This window comes from Oxyura jamaicensis, chromosome 19, assembly GCF_011077185.1.
Source record: "Oxyura jamaicensis isolate SHBP4307 breed ruddy duck chromosome 19, BPBGC_Ojam_1.0, whole genome shotgun sequence".
In the NCBI taxonomy this organism is placed as follows: Eukaryota; Metazoa; Chordata; class Aves; order Anseriformes; family Anatidae; genus Oxyura; species Oxyura jamaicensis.
Genome location: NC_048911.1, coordinates 2,072,144 through 2,098,306, shown reverse-complemented (window position 1 = coordinate 2,098,306; position 26,163 = coordinate 2,072,144). Strand labels below are relative to the sequence as shown.

Below are 26,163 nucleotides of genomic sequence, written 5' to 3'. Positions count from 1 at the left end.
TCAGGATGTTTGCTTTTCATCTTTTTTGCAGTCTGAAGCAGAGCCTTTAGTATCACTCCGGTGATGTTTAGGCTAAATGGAATAATGGACTGGGGACTGGAAACAGTTTGGCTTCAATGAAAAAACAAAGTACTCCAAGGTATAACCGGGAAACAAACAAGAGGGTTGTTAAACACTCATTTTCTTTGTGCCTAAGACAGCTTAATGAAAGTCTAGAGTGTGCAGTTGAGCTAACAAAGTTTTTAAAAGCCAACAGAAAGTAGGTAGCTGGTAGCACGATAACGTGTGTCTGACAGCGGAGTAGCAAGCAGACGGTGCGGTGACAGCAGCAGCGAGTGAAGTCTGCAAAGTGATGGGCACGGGGAGTCTGCGGCAGCAAAAATAGGCTGGTGAGAACAAAGCGCTTTCTTCCTCGGAGATGACTGCTCGTCCCTTCTGATCACGGCAAGCAGGGTGCTCGCTGAGCTGCGCTGGCACAGCGGGAGTGTACCTGGAGGCAGGGGAGAGGGGCTGCAGCCCCTGCGTGCCAGGGACCCCAGGGGTGCCTGCCCTGGGGGCTTTCAGCACTGACAGTTTTGGGGAGCAGGGAGAAACCCTTCAGGTTTCTGACTTCTTTTATAGCTCCGTCCTGTTCGTGTGGCTGTAAGACGGGCGGGGATCCCAAGTGATGATTTAAGGGGATGAAATACGATGTGGGTAATCTCAGCCTCTGCCCTTGCTTTGGTTTCCCTCCAGCCCTGTGGGTGGCCAGCAGGAGATGGAAACTCGGCAGTGAGTCTGCCTAGGGGGTTTTGACCACAGAAAGGACAGAACAGCGTGGCGGGCCGCGTGTGCTGCTGCACGGGGCCCAAGGGGAGGCCTCGTGTGACACGGGGTCAGAAGGCTTCTGAGAGGTGGCTGTGCCCGCGGCACCACACTGGGCAGGCAAGGGCTGCTGTGCTGCTTGCTCCTTCTCATGCAGCTCAAGCTGGAAGTAGGAAGAAGTTTTTACCAGGAGTTTGATGTAGAGCACTTCTAGCCAGCAGCCTGCTGTAGAGCTTTATTAGCATTGTTCTGGTTTTTAATTTTTATTTATTATTTTTTTAGGTTGCTTGTATTGGCCAGCACTAGACACCCAGTGCTGGATGGCGCGCTGCTGTCGGAGTGGCAGCCCCGCTGTCAGTATGTGCAATTCATCCTCCTTGCTCTGTAACAAGAGCATCAAAGCATTTTAATCAGCTTGGTTTCACTGAAGTGTACGAGTTCTCCTCTCATTACATCTACTAACTCTCAAGTTTACGGGGACAGACTCTTGGATAGACTAATATTCCTTGGCCACCCTAGCGTGCAAATATAAAATTTAATATCTTGCTGCAGGACTGTTCATTTTTATGCAAATTCCACTGTAAGATTATATTCTGCAGCTGTAAGTTAGAAATTAAAGTAAGTTACGCAGGGGAGGGATATGTGGAAAATGGCAATCTTGGATTTATTTTTTTAAATGAAGTAATCCTACTCATTTGAGCAATACAGACATGCACATCCTCCAGAAAGGAGACTTGAATGGCAGACGCTGTTTAACACAGCATTTAGCTCTGTAGCTGTTAATGAAGGAGTGGCTGCTACGAGACGATCTCTCTCAGTCTCTGACTTCTCCAAATGCATTTAGAAGCAAGCAGGACGTTCATTATTCTGGTTTAGGAGAAAAATCGAAATCCAGGCTTGGCTGACTCCTGGTTTTCGTAGCCACGTGGCAGAGGGGCCCAGGTTCATGGTGATGCCTCGGGGATCAGCTCTGTGCTGTGGGCACAGGGGAGGATGCAAGAATTGGTGGCTCCCAGGGGACAGCAGGGACAGCTTTGTGCCCCTGGCTCCTACAAGACAAACCTGTAAGCCCTGGCATCTACTGGGGGCGGGGGGTCTGGCCATCGAGCCGCCTGTCCCACCTGGTGGCAGGAGCTTTGCTGTAGCCTCCTGGTGCCATGCTGACAAACACCATTTCCAGCAAAATGCACCGGAGTAAATAACAGCACGCTGAAGGGAAATGCAACAGTGGAGTCAAGTAAAAAACAACAACAAAAATATCAAAAGCACTGCACAACAATATTAATTGCATATGGGTAAAATTTTGTAGAACAATTAGGATTCTGTCCCCCTTTCAGTGGTGCCAAAGCTGTCGTGCTTCGAAGATGCTTTTGGAAATGGCATTTCAAGCGCCGAGTGGTGTACGTGCTTCTAAAGTTATCCCCGCAGCCTGAAATACTTGCGTTCCTCTCGATTGCCTGTTGACAGGGTCGTTGTTCCCTTCCCAACATCCCTCAGGAAATGCTGTGAGGGAGCGCTGGGAGCCCCGGCGTGGGATGGCGCCGGGTCCAGGCACGGCCCCGGCTCGCTGCCATCTCCACAATGGCAGAGGTGACCTCCGGCAGGGCGACAGAGCCCCATGCTTCAAAAAGTGCCTTGCCATCCATCCCTAGGTGGAAAGCGCAGAAAAAAAACCACTGGTGTTAGGAGCTGTTCGTTCATTTCTTTGAAAATCTGCAATGGCTGACATCTGTTTGCTTTTCTTTGTGGTTTTGGAAGAGAAGAGCGGATTTGGCTCCAAAATAGCTATAAGATGGCTTGACATGGAGTAGCATGAATAGGCTTGTTTTGTCTCCTCCTGTTATGAATCACTTTCCATATTAATTTCAGACTTTGAGCTGATGTGTGTTTGGCCTTGCGGAGCAGCACACCACTTTGAGTTGTTCTATTGTGTTTATTTTTCTTTTTTTTCTTTTTATTTTTTTCAATCACATTTTCGTGGACGTGCATTTGCTTCGTGTCAGACGCCAGGGTGCCAGCAAAGGCTGGGAGGTCAGGAGGTGAAGAGCTTGAGCGGTCACGAAGGACGAGCCCTTCGAAGCTCTCCTGATGCTGAGGAGCCGCAGCACTCTCCCAGCCCTCCGGTGAAGTTCCTAAGGAGTAATTATCCCTATTGAGCAGTTTCTCCATCCACCACCCCGAGCTTTGCTTTCTATCACGCGTCTGCAATCAGCCCGTGCTGTTGCCCACTTTCCAGAGAGCCATCAGCACGCATCAGGAGCCTGCCCGCGTCTCCTGTCCACTGCCATTGCTTGCAGAGCCAATGTGGAGCTTTTTCTTCTTTCATTTTCCTTTTTCTTTTTGGGTAAAATATCAGTCAACTGGTGGTGAAGGTCCCTACCCTTTTGCCAGCTGTCATGGATTACTGCTTCTGAACGGCTTTCCCATGAACGGCATAAATAAATGCAAGTCCTCGGGCTCCTGGCATGGAGTCAAGAGCCACCCCCTCTGTTTTGCTGTGCTTTTTATTACTATTTTCTCCAACAGACTAACGTCTCGTCTTTAATGGCCTGTTTTGGTCAAACAGAAAACACCCATCCTCCTGCGTGTTTCTGGGGGAAGTCGGGACCAATTTATTGGATCGGGAGCTGAGCACCTTGCATGGGGAAGCGGCAGCCCCGAGCTTGCCAGCACAGCCTTGGCCTCTGCCTTTGTGCGTCGCTCTCACAGGCAGATAGAAACGGGGAGCGCCGTGTGTGGGTAAGGGCCGCTTTACATTGTGGTACTGGACGAGTGACACCGGGCTTGGCTTGCTGGATGAACTGGGCGGCGGGGTGCTGCGTGCGCTGGGGACTGATGGTGCGATATAGCAGAGAAGTGACAAACCTGGTGGATTTTGCCAATGCAAATGATAAAGCAGCACTACTCCTCCTTCGGTATTTCGGCAAGGTTTTGTCCACGCGGAGCTCTCCCTGTGCAGCAGGGGGTTCCTCTCGGTCGGCCTGGAGAGGACTCGGTGCAATTCCCAGGATCAGCTCACTGACCTTGGCAGCGTTTCTAACCCTGCGATGTAAAACTCAGGAGACAGAGCCCTGCATAAAGCTGTGATACTGCTTTAAAAACCATCAAAACGAAAAGAAAGGAGAGGTCTTCACATCTGTCCCTGGGTCATGGTTTCAAGCCCTTCTCTGATATTTAGAAATTCTTTTTACTGGAAGCTGAGGACACAAAACCACACGATTCCTGGAAAGCCAGCTAAATGGCCATATCCAGAGCAAGGAAAGGAGCAGTTGTGGAGACCTTTGCAGTGAAACCACAGACATTAGCGGCACGGCACTACGTGAACACGCCGGTTAAAGCTGGGAGGAGCCCTTTGCATTCCCCTACATTTCCCTGGGAACGCGGCTTCTCCTCCGGGCACTCCCGCAGCTGGATGGGGTTCGCCATCCCCACGGCACCTTCACGCTGGGAACATTGGGCTGTGCTGCCAGGGCAAACCCAGGACCAGTTGCCCAGCAAAGCACCAATAAATCAGAGCACTGGGACGCGTAGAGAATTAGGAGAAGGGTGTTCCGGCTTTCTGTGTGCCAGCGCTCGTCCAAGCAGCGTCTGCGGCCGCTGCGCTGCATTCAGCCGCCATCCTCGCGCTGCTGCTGTGCTGGCTCCGCTCCCCTCCCAACCCTTTTGTGATTTGTGAATGATTAAGATGGAGTCAGACAGAAAGCAGAGTTGGCACAGCCAGGCTGTTACCCTATTAGAAGGTCCAGATGTACCGAATCAGGGTTCCTTGTGGCTTCTGATGAGGAAGAAACAAAACAGGGCTCTAGTTAGGTTTAAAGGATTTGGTAAGCGCACATGTGTCATGGGTCTAACTGCCTTTGATGGGTACCAGATGGCCAACAGAGGGGAGGGTGGAGCAGGGGGAGGACGCGGCCGGGAGGTGGAGGGGTGGAAGGTCCTTTGTGGGCCCTCTGCGGGGAGACGTCGCGTGCGGAAGGTGCGTTAGCACCCGCGCCCAGGGACAGAAACGCTGTGTAGGGAAACGTGTGTCTGTGTACAGAAGCACTTCTCTGCTCAGTGGATTGGTTAGGTACACGCCTGTTGCTTACCATGCACCTCCCTTCTTTCATGTGACTAATCGTGCTGTGGCTCTAACGGCTCTACGTGCAGCCCTCCGGTGCTTCCAGAGGAAGGGCAGGCTGCGATTTCAGCTCGGAGAGCCGGGAGGTTTGGTTGGGGGTGGTAGCATGTCCTGGGAAACACGTCCTCTTGTCCTCAATGAGCTTATGTCCAGGTGGAACCCCAACATCAGCAGAGAATAAGGTGCCCATGCACCCAGAGCGCAGGGATGCCCGAGTGCCAGGTGCTGACCTGGGAGGAAACCAACGTTGGCCAGTTTTTGCCATTTCAAATTGGAATTGGTCTCCAGTTCACTGAATCCGTGGGCTGGTGTGATTTTCTCTTAAAAAAAAATAAAAATTACATTTGTACGGAATGAGCTGGGAGAGGACAGCCCGGTGATTTATTTGTGTGCGGTAATTTAAACACTGTGATTTTTCTCAGGCACTCAGCTGATGTCCTAAAAAAGCCAAACAAACTGGAGGCAGGTGCAAGGATTAAGCATGGCAAAAGCTCTGGAAGGGGAGATCTCTGACACCTCAGTTTCCCAGTTTGCAATTTGCAGGATGCTGCATCTGCAACAAGGAACCTGGAGATAATTTGGAGTACAGTGAGACGTCAGGATTAAAAATATTAGTGCCTCATTAACATAAACCAGCAGAGCTGTTTGGCCTCCAGGGAAACCTGTGGGTTTACACCACCTCTGGGCCTGACTCGGTGTGTTTTCCACTACTGTGTCATAATTCAGTACAGCTTGTACAATAATGCAGACGAACTGTTGGCAGGGAAATGGAGTAGGTAAATGTTCTATGAGCGCACCCAGCTCCCTGGGCTGCGCTCAGCCCTTGGAGAGCTTGGCAAGCGCCGGGGAGGCTCTGACGTCTGCTGGGTAAGACCATCCGTGGAGCACCTGGAACGGGATGTGTGGCTGGGGCTCTGTGGGTCTCTGTCTACCGTGGCAGTGATCGCTCAGCTTGGGGTTGTCCCAGGCACATGGGGCCGGCATGTCCCACGTGTACCTGTGGGGGTGACAGTCTGGGTGTTACCGCAGTCCGGAGCCATTCCCTTTTCTCATGTTCGCGGTGTCCTGGCAGGTGTCACATGGACGGAAACATCAGCCAAAACCTTTTTGGTTAAAAACAAAACGAAATGTTTCTTTATGGATTGAAATGTTTGGAAAAGATGCGTCAATTTCAACATAATTTCCATGGAGAAACATTTTGGAAATAAAAACGTGCTGTTCTAGAAAATGTCAGAATTTAATTAATGATTTTTGAAAGGTACTTTTAAGTGTGTCTGTTTCTCGAGTAGGTTTTTTTTTCACCCTTCATAGTACATTGAGTTATTGAGCTAACATAATGCATTGGGGTTAGATGTTTAGCTGATGTATTTATTTACATTTACATTTATGAAGTGTGTGTATTTGGATGCAGATGATTAATTTTACGTCATCAGGGGCAGTCTCTATTTAGATGAGTCTGAAGCCCTTGCTTTCTTATGTCAAAGTGTTTCATTACAAAATAGTAAAACTTGATAGTTTTGGTGTGGCTGAAGCTGAGCTGAAGCATGCTTTGAGCCAGCGAGGTTGGAAGGGGCCTCTGGAGGTCCTTAGCTCCAAAGTCATGCTTGAAGCTCAGCACCTCCTGGTTGGATCAGGTTGCTCAGGGTCATGTCTGGCAGAGTGCCCAAGACCTCCAAGAGTGGTAACTCCCTTTCCTCCCTGTCCCAGTGCTGGTTCACCTTCATGGTGAGAACGGTTTTGCTGTTGGCTCTGTAACGTCCCGGTAGGTGCCTGAAGACAGCAAAAGGCCCCCTCTCAGCCTCCTCTTGAACAAACCCATCTCCCTGAGGCTCTTCTCGTCCATCATGTGCTCCAGCCCCGAGGTTTGCAGCTGAGTGCTGGAATATCCATCTCGCATCGATTCAGCTAAATTGGGTGCCAGGAATAATGAAGATGCATGGGCACAGGCTGCAGCCTGGGTGGCTGCTCCGGTATACGTCAACGTGTGCCCTCCCTGGGCTTTCAGCTTTATTGCTGCTCCTCTGCTACCTTCTGCTACCTCAGCTGACTGATTAAAGCCGCTTCAGATGTGTTAATTCACGACGTCGTCCTGTTTCCAGAGCACGATACAGATGTGCCCTTTGTGCCAGAGGAGGGGGGCGCTTCCCCCTATCTCAAACTGCAGATATTTTCAGCTAGACAAAAAGATAAGCTGCTTCAATTAGTAGTAAACAGCAGCTGTCGTGGCTGAATTAAAAAATAGGAGAGTTGCTCAACTCGTGTTGCAGTGCATCACGCAGATATTATTTGGGGGAAAAAGAAACCATTCCTAACAAATTTGTAAGCTTTTTATTTCATGACATTCGCTTGAACTGAAACCGAATCCTAAAGCAGGGCTTTTTTTGCACTGGAGGAGGACGGAAGGATGGATGGCGGGCAGCAGATTTTCAACCTGTACAGCCAGCCCCGCTGTGCACCTTGTGGCATCTCCCAAGGGAGGATTCGTGCTGCTTTGCAGCCAGCGCTGGGCCCAGCTCGGGGCAGCCCGGCGGTGAGCCCGATGAGCCCCGCTGCTGGCTCCTCGCACGTCTTCATGCAGAGCTATGGGGAGCTGGGGGGGATTCGGGGCTGGGGAGGAGCCCCCCTTCTGCCGGCTGCGGGGTAGCTGCGGGGTAGCTGCTGATGTGCAGCCCCCCGTCTTTGTGCCGGCAGATGCGGAGGATGCTAGCAGATCTAACATGGGCAGCTGAAACCAGGAAACAAAGGAGGTTGGTGTGTGGGAGCCTTGGGAATACTTGGCTCATCCTGCCATCAGCAGGCTAAATATTTGTAATTTCTATCATAAAAAATTCACCAGCTGCAGAAGTCAATAGAGGGGAAGTAGTAAACATGACATGACATTGCTTTTGTTGCACTGCTCAGAACAAGAAATCTCTTCTTCCAAACAAAAGCCAGGCGTTGCTGCCTGGATGGACTTGAATACTTTCAGGATCTTGTCAGAAAAACGTCTGCCCCAATTCAGTCATTTGGAAGAGGATCCCAGGTCTCTTCAGAGTAATGAGGCTTGAATGTAATCTCGAGCAGAGTGATTTAAAGTGCAAGGGATGCTTCTTTACCCTGCCTGTTTATAGGGCAATGCATTTTAAATATTGAATGATCCAGAAGTCAGTTCAGGAAGGATACACAATCAGGGGAAGGAAATAGGTCATAATTTCTCACGAGGGACTGCATGAAACCTTCAGTCATCTTAAATTCCCCATCCCGTCCATTTCCCTGACTATCCGACGGTGCCAAAAGGGGGCTGCCTTCTCTCCCCTTGATTTGGCACCGCCGCGGCAGCATATGCTGAACGTCTCGGCTGGGGTCTTCGGGGCCAGAAAGGTAAAACTCTGCCCCATGGTGAAAACAGATGGGCTGGCTTATCTGTGCTGGTGGGAATAAGGCACATGCCATCACTGCAGAGGAGGAGCAACAGCCACCTCGCGTCTTACTGGGAACTTCTCTGGCTCCGAACGCAGGCTGAGGTCCCAAAGCCCTTACAGCTTCAATGAGAAATGAAATTATCTCTCTTATTTATATCTAGTAATAATTGCTTCTTCTAATTGCCCTAGTTTGTGGGTTTCTTCCCAGCAGGTTAGGCTGAAATTTCAGTTTCAGTTGGATTTGCATAACTGCGTGAGCCTCTCCCTGGCTCCGTGCCTTCACCTGGCAGTGCCGGCGGAGCGGTGCTCCCCCGGGAGCTGCGGGCCTGGGGGTGTGCTCCGTGGGAGGAGCGGGTGAGGCTCGGTCTCCTGCTCTGTTCTCTGTTTCAGCGAGACCTCTGCAGTTATATTTAGTTTGGCGTTCCTCAGCAGCCCGCGACGGCTGGGCTGAAGCCGTGTGTCACCAGGCATGGTGCTGTGCGGGAGGTGGGGAGGTGAAGGGCACCGGTGCTGCTTTCTGCAGCTGGGGTTTGTTTTCTGAAATGACCTTGCTGCTGGTCCTGCTCGGGACACCGCTGTGCGTGTGGTGTGGTGGGGCAGTGCGGGTTCCCTGGGCACAGGCTGCCCTTCAGTGCACAGCTCAGTGGCAGGGTGCCGTCATGTAGCAGGAGGGCTCCACACCTTTACGTATGTTTTGGGGTTGCAGCTGGCAAGGTAGCTTCTTCTGGAGCTGGCTTCCAGGGCTGGAGAAGGAAAGATCCTGGAGCAAGGCAGCCTCCCAGCTGCTGTCTCTCCTGCTTCCCCTCCGATACTGGCTTCCCAGCTCCACAGAGAGCCAAGAGCATCCCATGGGTCCTCGTCGGCCCACCCGGGATTAGCCTGTAACATGTCTGTCACAGCCTGGTGGCACAGAGCAGCAGGAGACCCAGGCCCATCCTGCTGTCCTGCCATCCATCGGGCTCCCCAGGTGTGACCGCCTCGTGCTGGGGGCTGTCTCGGAGCAGGCTGGAGTGGTTCAGGGCTGGGAGGATGGGCAAAGCAGGGCTAGAGGATAGCAGCAGTGAGTTCAGGGGATGAGCTGATCCTCTGGGTCACTTCTGGGACATGTTGCAACCTGTGTGCCCCCAGCTGCTCATGTCCTGCCACAGTGCTGCTCCATCCCCTCGAGGTCTAACAGGTTTCTGTCGGACTTGATCCGTTGAGATCCTCCAGGGTGCGCAGAACCTTTCGTCAGGCTGCAGGGACACAGAGAGAGTTGTGCTGAAGGGGCCCAGCTGATCTGGGGTTTATGTTGCAAATTTTCTTTTGGGCTGTGTTTCTCAGTTCCCAGGTAGTGATCCACAAACAGCAGAGGAGTTATTTTCCCCTGTTCCTGCAATGGGAAGCATTCATTAAACCGGTATGAATCCTTTGGGTTGGGAGGGGGGGTCACAGAGTGTACTGGGGTGGCTGTACAGGTTTCCTGATGGTATTTGCACTGCCTGCTGACCCAGACAGGTCCGAAGAGGGCTGTTACCCTCTGTGGATGCTGTGTGTCATGGAGCGAGGGGGACGTAGCCTGCGAGCAACTGGTGCCTGTTATGCACCGCATGTAATCCCCTTAGGGGAAGGCAGGAATGGGGAGCCATGGTCAACTGTAATGCTCTGCTGTTAATGCAGCATTGAAGCAAGCAAATGTCTGTGTTTTTATGGATGTTGGTTTTTTACTGGTTGCTTTACTTTAGTGCTTCCTCTGCCCATGTCGCTCTTGGATGTAGTTCTGCATTCTACTATTGAAAAAGCGAGAGGACTGTTACAGAACTCTGCAGGGAAGAGGCAACATATATTTTGCCTTCTGATTTCTGATGTTTTATTCATGTATGTAAATGCAGGAAGGTGTGTGTGTGTCTGTTAGCATATATAAAACACATGGAGCTCTTCTGCCAGGTGAACGTGACAGCATCGCTCCCTTACAAGACCGCATTATAAACTGCCAAACGCTGTAAGCACGTGGGAATCGGAATACCCAGGCAGCCTTTTTTGTTGCTGAGGTGACTCTTCAGCCTGCCTTTAATCTCTGAGCTGCAGCACACAAATCACGTTTGGGCTGGTGCAGTTAGTGTTTCCCTCTATGGGGAGAAGGCGTGCGTCGGCACCTGCTGCCGGTGTGCGCCGAGTCTGGTGTTCCCCCCTTTAGGAGAAGCAGCCACCCCCAGTTATTGCTGATTACTTAGAAGTAAAGTGAGTAGAAATGAAACATAGGCATGTTTCATCAAAATCCATGGTGCTGGCAGGTGAATAGAGGCTGGATCCTGCACCTCTGTGCAGCCCAGCTCCCCAGCTCCCTGCGGACGGGTTTCCTGCTGCACACAAACTGGGGTCCCGGGGGGAGCTGGGGCATGGTCAGGGTGCTGCCCAGTGCCGCCTCACCTTCTCCTAGATGTCTTTGAAATACGGAACCCAACCAAACAAAAAGCAACCCATGCATAAACAAGGTGTTGGATGTCTTCTGCACTGAGATATTTATTTCTGCCTGCCGGCTGTGTGTCCCTCCGTTCAGCCTTGGGACCTGCCACGCCGGGTTAAGGCCACGGCAGCAAGCCGCAGTGGGACTGGCCGCAGCACGGTGCCAACGCGCTGCTCCCTGGCTCCAGAAGTGCCACCAGCGAGTGCAGTCGCTCTGTGTGAGCTCCGAGTTCTGCTAACAGCCCAAGTGCAGCCATCTCAGCTTTTAGCCCCTGATCCACTGCACGTCGAACAGTAGCTTGTTAGCAATTTATCACTATATTTTATGCTATAATTTAACCGAAGAGGAACTCGTGCTGAAACAGTGCTGGATGTTTGGCTGTGCCCGGGAGTTTGTCTGTGATCTTTTGACTTTAGGCTTGAGCTCCGATGTACCTGTCAGGAAAAAGCACTCAGCCTGGGTGTTTCCTAAAAGCTCCTGCTGTGCAGCAATGTGCTGGGCTTGTTGCGGATCCCCGGCAGGTCTCCAGGCTGATGTTCAGCTTCTGCGGCGCTTCGTTGCTCAGGGTGGCCTTTTCTGATGGAAAAGTGTTGGGCCGGGCAGGGTTTGAGCTGGACTCCACGAGCGAGCAGCAATGTGATGTTGGTGTTGGCTTGTTGGACTTCTAAGGGCTGGGAACTGGGCAAGCTCTGGTGAAAGCAGACTTGGTGCCCTCCTGCCCAGGGGAAGCTGTTGGAAGAGCCCCAGAAAGCCCATCCCAGGCAGGGCATGTTGCTGGCTGAGGTGAGCAGGAAAGCCTAGCTTGGGTGAAGAGAGAGGGACACATCTACTAATCCTGAGTCTCCACTGCTCTTCCAAGCTTGTTTGGAGAGAAGTTAACCTGATAATGATCGAGCAGGAAGGAATCCACGCTGCATCCAGCACATGGCCGTGCTGCCATCGCCCCCCACAGAAAGAAGGGCTATGGCCTCAGCTGGGGCGTTCTGGAGCACGATAAAGCTCAGCTTTACATTTTATTGCAGATGATACCAAATTGGGTGGAGCTGTTGACTCCGTCAGGGTGCTGGACTCGATGATCCTTGGGGGTTCCTTCCAACTCAGGGTATTGTATGACTGCGATTCACATGCCCAAGTCTTGCCAGTGTGAGATCTGACAGACCTTTTGCACCACCGGCAGCGATGAGAGCTCTGAGTGTTTGCTGGCGGCCTCGGCACGGGCACTGACCATTACCTATTGCAGTTTGGATGTAGTGAGCGATATGGTAAGAGAGCAAATAAAAAATAATCCACTAAGCTGCAAACATTGACCCGTAGCCAGGCCAGTCCTGCTGTTGGAGCCTGGCAGGCCTCAGCAGCAACTGGACATGGGTAGCTTTGTGTGCTAAGCTTTCGGTTAGATTCTTTCCTGCGCAAAGGGGGCAAAATTTTTGGAAAAAGCAGAGTCTTGGTGCTCATTTGGAAGGCAAGGATGTGTCTGGCACTGCCCCATAGGAGTAAGGGGACAGTTTAGCTCGTGTGGGTAGGGAGGAAGGACGGGATCCTGGGGTAGGAAGCCACGGAAATGGTTGTGAGCTTAAGCTGCCATTTTGAACAACTGTGTCCTGGTTTCAGTTAGGACGGAGTTATTTTTCCTCCTAGTAGCTGGTAGGGCCTGAAGTGCTGCTTAGGAAACAATACAACTCCATGTCCCATCTTCCCTTCTCCTGCCATCTGCACTTCCAAATCCTTTTGTTGGGACAAGCAGGAATGGGGAGCTTTGTGTAAGGGCAGCCCGAGCCTGTGCCCTCGCCTGGTAGCAGACCCCCTGGAACGGCTGCAGCAAGGTCCCTCGATGCTGTGAGTGTTGTAGCAAGGGATTAAATACGGTCGTGTTCATTTCAGATTCCATTTGAAACACAAATAGGTAAGCCCTTGCTCATCAAACACCAGAGCAAGTGGAGAAAGGAAGTTCAGTGAATGCTTTGTGTTTTAATTCTTCTGGGAAATGCTACAAAGGGCACTGAGCAAAGCACCAGGAGAGGCGTGGTGTCGGCAGCTTTTGGCTGGGAGGCACGCAGGGTGCTGGGCCCCGGGCCGGGAAACGCCGCATCCTGAGCTCCTCAGGCAAGTGAAGGAGGGGGTGGCTCTGAGTCCTCCCCATGCTGCTGGTCACCTGCCCAGTCACCACGGGCAACGTGGTTTCACCTTTCTGCCTTTCTGAAGCACAGCAAAATACCTGCCCGGATGCTGTGGGTGTACATCTGCCGGGTGGAGCCCCGGGAGAGGAAGGCTGCTGCGCTCGCTGGGACAGGCCTGGGGACCTTTGACCGCACAGGTCCCCTGCTTGGCCGGCACCTGCACTTAGTGATGTTACCATTGATCTGTTTGTCTGGCAGCTGATCCCCAACCTCTTAATGCAGAGTGAAGGCATCCTACTGACCTCCATGGACTTCAGAACAGTCCCCTTGTCCTCACCTCCATCAGCCTCTGCTTGGTGGCTGCAGATGTCCTCTGCCACATCACCTGCCAGGGCCCCGCACGTCACAGGTGCCACCCTGTCATGTGTCGGTGACAGTTTTCAGCCACAGGAATTGCAGTGGATGGGATGGTTGAAGGGGCAGGAGAGGGGTTAAGATTCAGCACAAATATTCAGCACAAGGTTACAGATGGTGCTGGGGAAAGTTGTAGAAATACTTGGCATGCACTTAGCTCTGCAGACTGGCACGTCCGTGGCGGTTTTATTCCCAAGGAGGCTGCTCCCCGCGTGTGCTGTGCCACAGAGCCCATTTCACTTGCACAGTCAGCAAAGTCTCCTTCCCATCAGAGGAGCTGCCTCCTCCTGTTTTGTTAAGGGAAAAAAAAAGAAAAAAAAAAAAGAATGTTTGCTTGGGAGAAAAACATGTTTTTGTCACTGGAGGCGGGGCCGGGTTAAGATGTGCTGGCTTTGAAGCTGCCCTGGTGCTCATGTGCTTTGCAGCAGGCCTTGCAAAATCAGCCACCACTGTGCTCAGACATGCAAGCGCACACAGCTGGGCTTCTAGCAGAGTGCGAATCACATCATCACCATCCAGCAAACAGCTGATAGCCATGGCACGGACACAGCATCTCGGGATTCTTCAAAGTCATCTGGGGGAGCCGGGGGGGCTCTTCTTGTTCAGCACCGGGGCTGCCTGGTGGTGGTGGTGCTGCAGAGCGTGGTGCAGAGCTCCTCCCGAAATGTGGCTTTGAGATACTGTTGATGATGTAGAGGGAGAGAATAAAGGGCAGGTTGGTAAAACAGCAGAGCCTTGTGATAACTGATAACAGTTTAGGGTTTGGCTCTGACTGAGCAGTGCACGTGAGTAAAGCTGCCAGAGCCAAGCCTCGGGAGTGCTGTTTCTGAACGTGTCTCGTTGTTCTGGGCTGTCCCATTGGAGCACTGGTAGTTGAAGTTGAATCTCACAGAGCTGGTGCTCAGTAATTTCCAAGGACTGAGGCTCTTCTAAGGTGCCTCAAGTTGAGCTCCCCTCCTCCTGCCACTATTTTGGAAAGTCCTGATACAGGCTGCACAGCTGAAATGTAATTTAACTTTCCTCATCAGAGCCCTGGTCCTGTTTGTTCATGTTGTTGGTGTTGTTCCCCAGCACCGGTCTCAGTGCATTTCCTGACGCTCAGTCTGAGATCAAGTTGTTCAAAAGCCTGGGCATCTGCAGGAACAAACCAGAAGCTCCCAGCCGGCTCTCGAAGTGGGAATGTTTTGCTCAAGCTTTTGCTGGACTTGCAGGTTTTTGCCGGAGTTGGTTTTTAGAGAAAGGGCTGTTTGGGTTGCAGCGTGTGGGAAAATGAATGCGTTCAATGGAAATCTGAAAACCAGATGTCAGAGCAATGATGTGCTGATTATCGGAAATAGGGAAGAAAGCATGCAACCCCCTAATCCATCTGATTAATTTCCTGGCTCTTTTACCCGAACAAGTGTCTCTCTTCCCAGGGCTGTGATAGTAAATACAATTATTCATTTTAAAAGTTGACGTGCTTCTGATAATTGAACCTAACCTGTCTGCTTTGGCCTCTCAGCTTAGCATCACAAATTACGATTTCACTTGGTGATCAGGTGCAAGTGACTATTTGGTTCTGTATTAGCCAGATTAAACAAAGCAGACAGTAGGAGAGAAATTTTGAGAAGCCTTTGATGATATTTTAAGCCCAAGTTAACTGCAAGTGCTTCAAACGATCTGTCAGTCAATCTGAAGAGAGCCTCATGATGGATAGACCATGTGTTGGCTTGTCTGACACTTCTCAAAGATAGTGACAGTGACATGTATCAAGCAGGACTGCCTTTCAGCTGTTTTTTCTTCCGTTTCCAGTTGCCAGTTCTTTTAAATTATAATATGTTTTATGGTGGGCATGAATTGGCATATCAGGTTCAAAATGCTGACTGTATTTGCATCCGGACATTGATTACTGAACTCTGGGCGACTGGATCACTTGTGCTAAGAGCTCTAAATCTGTTTCCACGTCTTGAATTTTGATAGAATAGGGGTCTAAATGCAGGCCTGATTTAGCTTTCTGAGGGTGACCTTAATAAGCATCATGTCAATAGAAGAAATCAATCTCATTTAAACGTCAGACTGCTGGAGAGTTTTAACTTGGAGAGAGAAGAAGCCTTGTCACACTGTCATCACGCTGGTCTCGGGATGCGGTGCGGGTTCATTTTGGCAATGATCAGGCTCTAATTAAGGTCCATAGGGAATTGGAACTGATTTGGTGCAATTAGAACAGACCCCTAATGAGCATTTAACAGCCACATCCAGGGGCAGGTGAGAGGATTTCAGTCCCTTATTCCTAGGGCGTATGTGGTTTGAAGACTACATTTTGGGGGATACCAGAGCTTTGCTTCACTCGGTGATGTATCCAGCGTACACTGTAGGCTGTTGTGTGGTGCTGGGATTCCTTCCAGCCCCTCGTATCTGATCCTGCATCTTGCACATCGGGAGGTGGGCCTGCTGAGCTCCGGACGAGCACAGGAGGTCTGCTGCCGAGCGGCGTTCCCAGCCTGCCTAAGTGGTGGTGTAAGTGCAGATAATTCTCCCTGTATCATGCCGAAGCCCTACAGAATGTTTGCTTGTTTCTTCCATATTTTTGGTAGCTGAGAACAGTGACGTTGGAGAGCCACCAGCATTACGTTCAGCATAAGCCTGAGCAGCGCTTCCAAGGTGCGTTCGCACTGCATGGTGCTGGCACGCAGGTGAAGGGAAAGCACCCATCTTCAGTGACAGCGAATGCCACACTGCGTCCTCGGGTTTGCCGAAACATCCAATATTGCAATTAGATCGAGCTGCGTACGCGCAGATGACAAAACAATTAAACAGCAATGAAACATAAAGGGAAAAAATTATCAAGGAACCAAATTCATTTGACACAGAGATCAAAACATATCGACAGTGTCTCGCAGCTCTGATAATTCCATTGAGCTGTGCAGAGCTTAGCGCTGATGCTCGCATACAACCTCTGATTAACATTAAGTGGGGCTGTCATTCTGACAGAGCTGGATAAACCAATATTGAAAAATCTATTAAATATATCAGGCTCGAACAGGGAGCGCAAATCTTATTATATTATTTCAGCTGTAATTAGGTGGGAGATAAAATCATAAACAGGGAACTTCAGTGAATTTCCTTCTGCCTGCACGTGGACACCTGGGTTTTGCTGGGTTTGGGGGGAGGCTGGACGTGTGCCGAGGGCCCGCTGCTGCCCAGGGAGCACAGAGCGGAGCGGTGACTGTTGTCGTGTGCACAGGACAGGTTTGTAAGATCAACAACGCTGGCTACACTCCTCGAGATAATGACAGCTGTCATGGACATCCCTGCATTTAACTGGAAATAGCAGTTCAGTGGTTTACAACCCAGAGCTGCCTAGTTGGTTCTTTGACTGGGTAAACATGGCTGTTTGGGAGGCTTGCTTTAGGACGTTACGCGTTCTGTTCCTATTAATAGCGGAGGTCGTGCCATTAAAAACCTTCACATGCTAAAAGTGTGATTTTAAAAATAATTCTCTCGGGAAAACAAAACCAAAGACTCCTTTTCTGTTTTCAAGGGTACGGAGGTTGCAGAGCCAGGTCCTCAGAATGGGGAGGCAGGAGCTGAGGTTTCCCCTTCGCCACGAGCTGCCCACAGGCTTGGTTTTAGCACGGGGCCTCGTCGTCTCCTTTCCATGCCGTGTTTGTGGCTTGCTCCAAGGAACTCAGTGCTGCCGCCCTGAACCAGCAGCAAAGCAGGCAGTTTTGGTGGCTTTAAATACATCTGCTGCTATTTTGTAGGCTGGGGGCCGGAACAAATTTGCCGTCATGTTTTGCTCCTGGTTATTTAAGGTGGGGTTTCTCTCGCCTGACTGCAGCTGTTGGAAGGGCGATGGCCCTGCACAGCTAAGGGTGTGCTGCAGGTGGGTTCCCCCGTCTGGTGATGGTGGGGAGCCAAACCCGTCCCAGAGAGACCTCCCTCCGTTGGCAATGGAAACTGTTTGGTGTGGCTGCCCCTAGGTGAGATCAGTTCTCCAGAGCTCTGCAGTCCCCTCCTGCTTTCATTTCAGCCTGCTGCTCATCGTGTTTCACTGACTCACCACCGACTGCTGCGTACCGGGCAACTTTTATGAGCAGTTTACAAGCATCCAGCCGGGGAAGGAGGCATTAAGTGACTTCCCCGGGCTCACGCAGGGAGCAGGCACGTCTCTGCTGAATGGCAGCCCAGTGCTGTGACCAAGAAAGCACTCGTCGACTTCTGGCCAAGCCTCTCCTTGCTCCTCGTGCGCGGTGCACGCTGTGCGGTGAGGCAGCGATGAGCGCCGGGGTGCTCCTCGCTCTGCGTGCCCGCTCGGGAGCTCTTCAGCCTGCACTGCAATTCAAGGAGCTGTCGAGCTCCCTGGAAGCCAGCGGGCGCTCTGCCATCAGCTGCAGCGCCGCCAGGATTTTATCTTCGTCACACAGCCCTGCTGAATTCTCCGTCCAACGTTTGAACTAAGCGAGGCATAAATTTAGTTCTGATGCTGGTTGGTAAGAAGTGAAAAATGAATTTCTGCCAAAGCGGGATGTATTTTCAACTGTATTTAATAGGGTCTGTATCCTATCCCAAGAGGTCAGGACCTCTTTCTAACAAAGTTTATGATAATAGATTTAACTTCTATTAGTGTATTTGCCTCGGTATTTGCAGAGAAAGGAATAGAGGAGGTTTAAGGAATCGAAATCATTTATGTCAGGTATAGAATGCTTTGCTCTTTCTCATGTGCTTTACTGTTGGAGGAAAGAACAAATAGTCTGTGAATAAATAAGGGAATATTTATATTCTTTCTTGGTCTCAACTGCACAGCATCTTTCCTTCTTCTGGAATGGCAAGGTGCTGAATAATTCATGCCAGCAGTCATTAATCCTGCCGCCTTCTCCCTTGCTCTGGGGGACACCTAGTCCAGACACTATAAAACTTGTGGCTATCAAATGTATATTGCAGCTCCCCAAGTTAAAGTCGGGGAGTTTGCCTGCGGTGTGAAATGCCGCTAATGAGAACAGGCTGGTCGGTACGCAAAGTCCTGCGTGGAGAGAGGGGTGGCGGGGCTGGTGCTGGCAGGTCGTGCCTTGCCTTGCACCGCTGAGGAAGATAGGGACCAGAGTTCAAAAGGAGGGGGGAGAAAAAGAGAAGGGGACGGTGAATTCTCTGGCACCCCGGTCTGTTGGCAGGCTGTGCAGGCAGAACCTTGTCCTGGTGCTGGATAAATACGTGTGGGATAAACAGATGGTGTAATAAGGAATCATTTACTGGATTCCCAGGTGGACAGAGGTTGTCTGAACTCCACCTTGGTTTGCGGTATAGGAAATCGTGGAACAGAAAGTTTTGTGGGTAATCAGATGCTTTTGGAACGTGCTTCATGCCAGAGGGGAGCTGCTGCCTGGCCTGGTAGTGTGAGAGCTGTTGCACAGTCGGCCACGACTGCGCACGTTCGAGCTCAGAGTCGCTCAATGGCAGCCTCGAGGCGGTGGTAGCAGAGCTCCTGGTGACTTTTCTCTCTCTGGCTCTGCTTATCAGGCTATTTTCTGCAATTTCTCCTACTGTGAGTCCACGTAAGGGGTGCTCATTATAAGCATTATACGAACTGACGTGCAGATCTGAGGAAAAAAGCACGGCCTGGAAAGCAGTGCTGTGCTGATAGCACTCTGAGTAATGTCTCTGACTTCTGAATATGCGAATACAGTCTTATTTGCTGAAATGCACCAACAGAAATGTAAACACAAGTGATCATTAATTTTATTGCAGGTTTTTTGCCTTTTATGGAAGCTTGGTAGCGCTGTAAATTTGGATTTGAACCATCAGTGACTTGAGTTCAGAATGTAGGCTTGACTCTCAAGAAGATTTATGCGTGTACTTAATGATTCTCTTGAAAGAGATCCCAATTGGAGCCTTGCTGTCAGACTTTGTGTACAAGGGCTGGGGTTAGATGTGAAGCATGTGTTAAGGTGCACGTTAGCTACACGCATTAGGGCTCCTGACACCCATTAAAGCAGAATGAACTGTGCTGACCACGAAGGAGAAAAGGCTTTGGCTCTTTGAATTGCACACACCATGGAGACTGCTGGACACGCAGCAAGACCCATCCTTGTCTTTTCTTCTTTTCAGTTTAACTAAACACAGCTTGTAGGGTTGGCCAGTGTCATAAAATCCATTTTTTACAGAAAGAAAAAGCTGTCACATTGGAAAGAGCTGAAAGAGCTATTGAGTAACTTCACAAGAGCTGAAGCCTGCAGGGCTTGGCCTCTGTGCGAGGAGCAGGACGGCTGGAAGGTGCCTCGGGAGGGCACACGAAACCCTGCCCTGGCTCTGGCTGATGGGGATCCCACACAGCATCACAACTTCTCCTCAGCCTGCTCTTCTTGAAAACGATGAATTTATTTGTTGTTTTCAGGTATTAGGCTCAGGGAAACTATGGTGATTTAAACAAAGAACCATGCTTGTTTGGGTGGAAAGCAGAGAGGTGTTTTCAAGGTGTGCTCAGCAGGGACAGCAGTTTGGAAGGGCGGGGTTGTTGCAGGGAGAGTTAGAAACAGCTCAGGGAGAAGGGAAAAAAAGCCTGAGCCCATTAATGGGAACTACTGATGTTTGTATGTTCCAGATTCACAGCAGGGCACGTTGCATGTAGCTGCAGTCAGTGATGACGTTGCCAGCTTCTTTATGTATTAGTGCTTTTGGAGAGCAGATGAAATAGCAAGTGTTCAGTTGGAGTCCAACCACTCTTCCCAAAGCCAGCCCTTCCTCCCCATTGATGGCAGCGCTGAGGAACAGCTTCACCTCCTGCTACACAAAGGAAGCCGGTAAACACGAACCAGCCAACAGGACCGACCCCGGAGGTTTGCTTAGGACAGCAGACTGAAGTTAAGCAGTCAATTTTGGACACTTCAAGGTACAACCCTGCCCTCCTCCCAGCAGCTTTGAGCCCATGAACAGCTTTCAGGCTTTGTCCAAGGGATGACATCTCTGCACTGACCGTCGGAGGGGATTGCGTGAGATGGTGCAGGTACTGGCTAGAAGGATGGGTTTATTGCTCCAGACTGCTCCAGGCTCTGTGGACATGTGTTTTCCAAGAGAAAATGCCTGGATCATTTCCAGTCAAAGTCCTACATCTCCGTGCTGCTTGCAAAGAGCGTTTGCTGAGGACTCCCACTGCGCCCTTCAGGTCGAGAACTGTTCGGTCGTGGTGATGACACAAGTCGCGCAGGCGCCGCGCTTACTCAGACAGAGCAGCCTCTGGGTTTATATAGCCAGAGCCTCCTCCGTCAAGTCTAAAATATAAAGCTTGCTCTGAGTAAGCAGATCGCCCATGTTCCCGGGATATAACTTCTCTTCTCTTGCGGGAAGTGGGGACTCGGGCGCAGAAGGGCTGTGCTGCAGAACATGGTGGCTCGGGGAGGAGCGGGCTGCGGCACGGTGCCGGTGCTGGCGGTGCCACTGCCCAGGCCAAAACGGTGGCAAGGCCCCGTGGTGTAGGGGGAGCTCACGCTTGTGGCTGTGACGGGTGGCAGCTCCCATCTCGCCCCAGAGTTGGTGGAGAAAAGAGTGTTTCGGCAGAGAGCGATGGCTGTGGGAGAGAAGCAGGGTGAAGGCGTGGAGTGAGGCAGCCTGGCAGGTGCTGAAAGGGCCAGCAGTCTGCGCGGTGTCATCATTCAAGTGGCTGCCATTAACTGGCGATGCAGATCAGGGAGCAGACACATCAAGCCTTTGGCTCCAGTGCCCTCAAATACTTGGGAGGGCAAGGTGGTCTGCAGGAGCTGCTAGCCACGCTGTGCTCAGGGCTGCAGCAGGTAGACCTGCGTTGGCCGAGTTACATTGCTGGGGGGCAGCTGCTGCAGGAACGTGGGCAGACAGGAGGAGTTCAGTGGCCAAATGGCCCCCACGGCCCCAGACAAAAAGCAGAGAGGGAAGGTGAAGCGTAGAGAAACCAAACTGCGTGTACAGGGTGACAGAGGCAGGATTAGCACAACGAACCCTGGTACCATTCTAGCTCTGTGTCCATTTGGTCGCGATGTTTATTAACTTAGCTTTGGTGTGCAGAATTAATAAGGAAAGTTCCTCTCAGGGAAACTCAATGGGAAGAGAGTTCTTGTTAGCTCCATCTGGAAGGTTTTCAGAAATTTGGGAACTTTGAGTGATTTTATAGAATTGCCTTTTCTTGACACCCCGGCACATCGGCTCTGCAGGCAGACGGCACAGACTCACATTTCCAAGCATGTTCTGCCTGGGCAGAGGCAGAGACAGGAGTCATTGCCTCATGACTGCCTTCCCAAAGATCAGAGGGTCATTTTCTGTAGCAGGTCCATTTGTAGATCCTTCCGTCCCAAAACAGCAATCAGAAAATGCAAGACCAGGCCAGCAGGTACCACTTTTTCCAGTTCCCTTCTGTGAGCCGGGTGAGTACAGAGCCGTGCAGTGCAGACACCAGCACCAGTCACTGCAGCTGAAGGTTCCTCCTGACCACAGCAAGCCTTTGAGGTGATTTTGAGTGGTGATGAGTTTAATATCTTTTGATGTTCAGCCTGGTTCTTACAGCTAGAAGTACTGTTCTTTGTCATTCACTGAAAATAGTGGTTTTCAAACTATTTGCCCTGGTAGGACCCCGTGCAAGCAGCTCCACAAAGTGATGTACTTACTGCACACGCTGAAAATTGTCTTACCTCTGTGATGCACAGACTCTGCTCTTACGGAGAAAGGAGGTCTGCTGGGGTCATCCTCAGATGATTTTAGCAAGTGAAGAGATATAATTGATAAAGAGACACCCAGGCTGTACAGCAGCACCTGCCAGCGCATAAGTGGAGACACACAAAACCTGCGGGTGACTCAGCTGCATGGGGTGCAGGACAGCCCGAGTCTGCTGTAGCTGGGAAAGTGCTGTGTTCCTGGGAAATCGCTGCCTTCTGTTGGGAAGTGTGGAATCTGGACTGGAAGTGGGTGCTGGCCACTGTGCGCTGGGACGAGGGGCTCAATCCCATCTCTCCCCGTTTTCTACTCAGCTGTAGCACTGGGCTTGTCCACAGCCGTGATCTGCTGTCAGGTGTGAACAGTGTGGACTTGCTCACCTTGCTCTACGGCCCTCTACAACTTGTTCCTGGCTCTGGAAGGAGCCTGGAAAATCCAGGCACTGTGTGTGGATCTTAGCAGAGAAAGCTCCACTGAAGTTCCCTATCTATCGGAGGAGTGGTGGAGAAAATGGATTATTATAGACTTCCTAATAGTACAGAAATCTTTGCAGTTGTCCGTGACCTAAGTAGACCTTTGTGTAATGATGGGAATAGACATTAGTATACACCAGATATTAGGTTTTACAACCAATTTTATTAATTTTAATTGATTATAAAATAATGGGGGATACATTTAAGGGGCCTCTGCTTAATGCACTGTAATTATAATATGCTTAATTACTATAAATTTGATGGGGCAATAAAGGTATTAAAATAAATAGAACAGTAGAGGTGCTCGTTAAAATTGCATCTGACCTCTACGCATTGAAACTTGCTGGAGTGAATGCAGTAAAACTGGCTGCAGTGTGGTAGCAGTGGGAGCTATTAATTCCCAATTCACAGGTCCTGGCAAGCATGATGCAAATAAAGTCAAACTGAACTATCTATCTCACATGAAAGACCAGAGAGGACTTTGCTGAAAGAACAGTAGCCTGATGATTTCAGTTGTGCAGCTGCTGCAAACACCGGGCTTTGGACACTGGAATTTTGTGCTCGTGCATTCAGAGCAATTTGTAAAGAAAATCTCTGAGGTGAGCGTGTCACACTCCGCTTTGGCACGTGCATTGATTCAGAGCGTGATTTCGACATTTGGATGCTCATCCAGACCCTGAGCAGTTGGACTGGAAACCTTTCAAGATCTGTTTTTTGAAGAATATTTTGGATTCTCGTTGCCAGACCCAGAGAACATTTTGCAGTCTGGAAACAAGCAATACTTTAGGGCCAAATCTGCAATTATCTCATTCTGCTTGGGGTGGAGGAAAAGTTCAGTTTGCTTCTGTGTTCTGAGAATTGTCTAGGTGGATTGTTTCCCCCTCCTCGTGTACCTCTAAGTGCTGTGAGCACGCAGCGTGGAGTGGGAGATGAAGGGGAAGCACTGGGCTGAGCTGAGCGTGCTGCTGATGCTGCTGCTGGCCCCCGTGGTGTCCCGGCTCAACGCTGGTTTCCGCTGCTCTGAATGCCCTTAGGAAACGCTGAAGCAAGTACGTGTATGTTAGTACTCTGAAAATGTGCATTTTATTTCTTGAAGTGGATAGCGGTCCCAAAAAAGTCATTTGGCTTTTTTAAAGCTAAATGTCTGAAAAATCAAACCGCATGGGTAGGAAATTAGGAGATTACAGTGTTTGTAAGGAGTCCTGTTCATCATAGACAGTTGGTTTCCCTGGAGATACAGACAAAATGGCAAACACTTCCTTTCTGGGGTGTTTTTTTTTTTTTTTTTTTTTTTTTTCCCTCTCCTTGTTTCTGAGAATCCCCTCCTTGTATTTCTGCCCGAGTGGCAGGGCGATGTGTCTGCAGGGGGACACCTCTCCATCATTCATTTCACTGCAGCAGGGCGGTTGAGGTTTCTGTAGTGCTCTCAGGTTCTTCTGGCTGGGCACAGGCTGCCAGGAGCCAGTGCCAACCTCAGGGTACGTCATTGCCAAAAAGGGCCCTTGGTTTTCAGCTGCTCCTGGTGTCATACACGGTGCCAAGCGTGCCCATGTCCCACAGCACTCGCCGAGCCCAGGCAAGGCGGCCCTCAGCCTGCGGCCATCTCGAGCGGTGCAGCGTCCTCCAGCTCAGTCCTTTGCAGTGTGGTTGGCAAACGGGCTGCCGCCCAGTGAGGCTCTGTTTCACAAATGTCCTCCCCTGTGGACTATTGATATTTAGGAGCAAGCAGGTCTTCAGGTGAGCCTGGCCAGGGATGGGAGCTGGCGCTTCTGTTCTTACTTCGCTGTGAGTGTAGTTTTGGAGGAATGGTGATTTGCACATTAAATGTGAGGGAGACATTTTAACCCATCGTGATGGCAGGCTGCTTTGCATTGGTTTGGAGAGAGAGCATTTGCACTTTCCAGGAGTGAGGAATGGCTCTCGGTAGGACATTCCTGTCTGAATGCAAAATTCCTGGTTTGTCCTGCCGCAGCCCATATATTCAGGCTCATTTTTGCATGGCATTTAAATGGACCTAAATATTTTACCAGCTAGCAAGATAACGCTACAGCTTGTTTAGTATTTTGTAATCAGTTATTAGGACAGGGCTTTGCTGAAATAAAATATGAGGGCAAAGGAAAGTAACATGCCTGTGGCATTAAAATGCTGTTAGCAAGCTTGAGGCATATCAGAGAGATTGGTCCTGAGAGTAACATTTACTGCCTTCCTGCTTTTGAACTTTTTTTTTTTTTTTTTTTTTTTTTTTTCATTTGCCTGTTTCTGAGGTCTGGGATTTATCCTGAATTTAAGAACTGACGGGTTTTGATCATTTGAATAGGTATCACTGTTCAGCAGGGAATACATGTGCCAGCCGAGATGTCTCTTAAAGCCAATTTGTACTACCAGTTATATGAAATGATTCCTTGAGACTGTAATGTATTTCAGCTTCAGGTTCTCCACCTGTGTTACGCTGTTCGTCTCCTCTTCCTACCGCCCTGCATTACTTCATTTTCCCTTCCCAGCGCCCCAGACACCTGAACGTGTTCTGAGTGTGAATACAAATTGAACCACAGAAAAATGACATTGCATCCTTAGGAATCTGACAGATTTACTGAATCAGAGTAATCCAGAGGCACGGTCCTGTCTTCATCCAACCCTCGCCCTTTTGTGCTGAGGGCAGGCAGGTGAGCAGAATCACCCCTGCTTGGAGAGTCAATAGACTCTCCAACATTTAACAGGTAGCACTTCCATGAGCTCCGTAAATAGCTGATGGCCCAATTCTGACACCTTTTGGTGTGTTGAAGGGCAGGAGAATTGGGTTCATAGTTAGCAACTGCTGCACACGTTTCTATTACCTGTACTTATTTATAGGTAATGTGTGTAAGGAAGAGTTTTCCTCTGTAGTACTGTTAATTCACAAGGCCGTATCTTATGATCGCATCTATGCATGTTGGTAGGGTAACAGTGAACTGTAAGTCTGAGATGTCCAAGGCTTTAGGTTGAAAGCTGCTATTATCCTGAGTTTTACAAAGCAGCCCTTCATCTGCCTGAAGCTTGCTTGTTTCCTCTTGTGCTTCTGTAAGGGTCTTTTCAAGTTGGGGTGGGGATGGATTCAGACACGCAACCTAAACCCTGAAAATAAGAAGTGATGCCCTGGTCCTGGAGAAGTCGGGGGGAGTGGAGGCAAATAGTGCTGGGCAGGCAGAGAACCTGCCCGTGTCTGTCTGTCCTTTCTTTCCTTCTTTTTTTTTTTTTTTTTTTTTTTTAATCTTCATAGAGAGATGCACACTCAGCTGCTCCATAAAACGACAAAAGGGCAGGGACTGCTGTCTCCACAGCTCATAAAGATTGTCCCTGCTTAGCCATAAACTGCAAAGCCCAGGGTGCTGATGTGGCCCCACAGCCTTGGTGAGGTCTGGTCCCTGCCGGTCTGCAGCTGCGCTTCTTGGTGCTGGAGCATGGGAATCTGGGTTTCTCTGAACCACAAGTGCAACATCTAATAGGAAATTCAGAAGAAAATCAGTCTGCAGTGTTGCAAATAATGCACAGAATGCATGGCATATTCTGGCATGTTTGAATGATCCTGGTAGACCCACTTTTACCCCATTTCCCATGCATTTGTCCATAAAGAAGAACCACCATGGGAAAGGAATGCCAGGAATGAAACCTCTGAAGAATGTCAGGAATGAAACCTTTGAAGATGCCTCCAAGGATCCCTTTAAACCGCCCTGCTGTAGCCTGGCTTGATAGATCT

General features: G+C 50.3%; 1 protein-coding gene across 6 annotated transcripts in view; it reads left to right on the top strand.

Annotated features, from left to right (window-relative positions):
- The window catches only part of AUTS2 (activator of transcription and developmental regulator AUTS2), a 759,649-nt gene that overhangs the window by 82,837 nt on the left and 650,649 nt on the right, over positions 1-26,163 (top strand). The gene's annotated exons all lie outside the window — the stretch shown is intronic.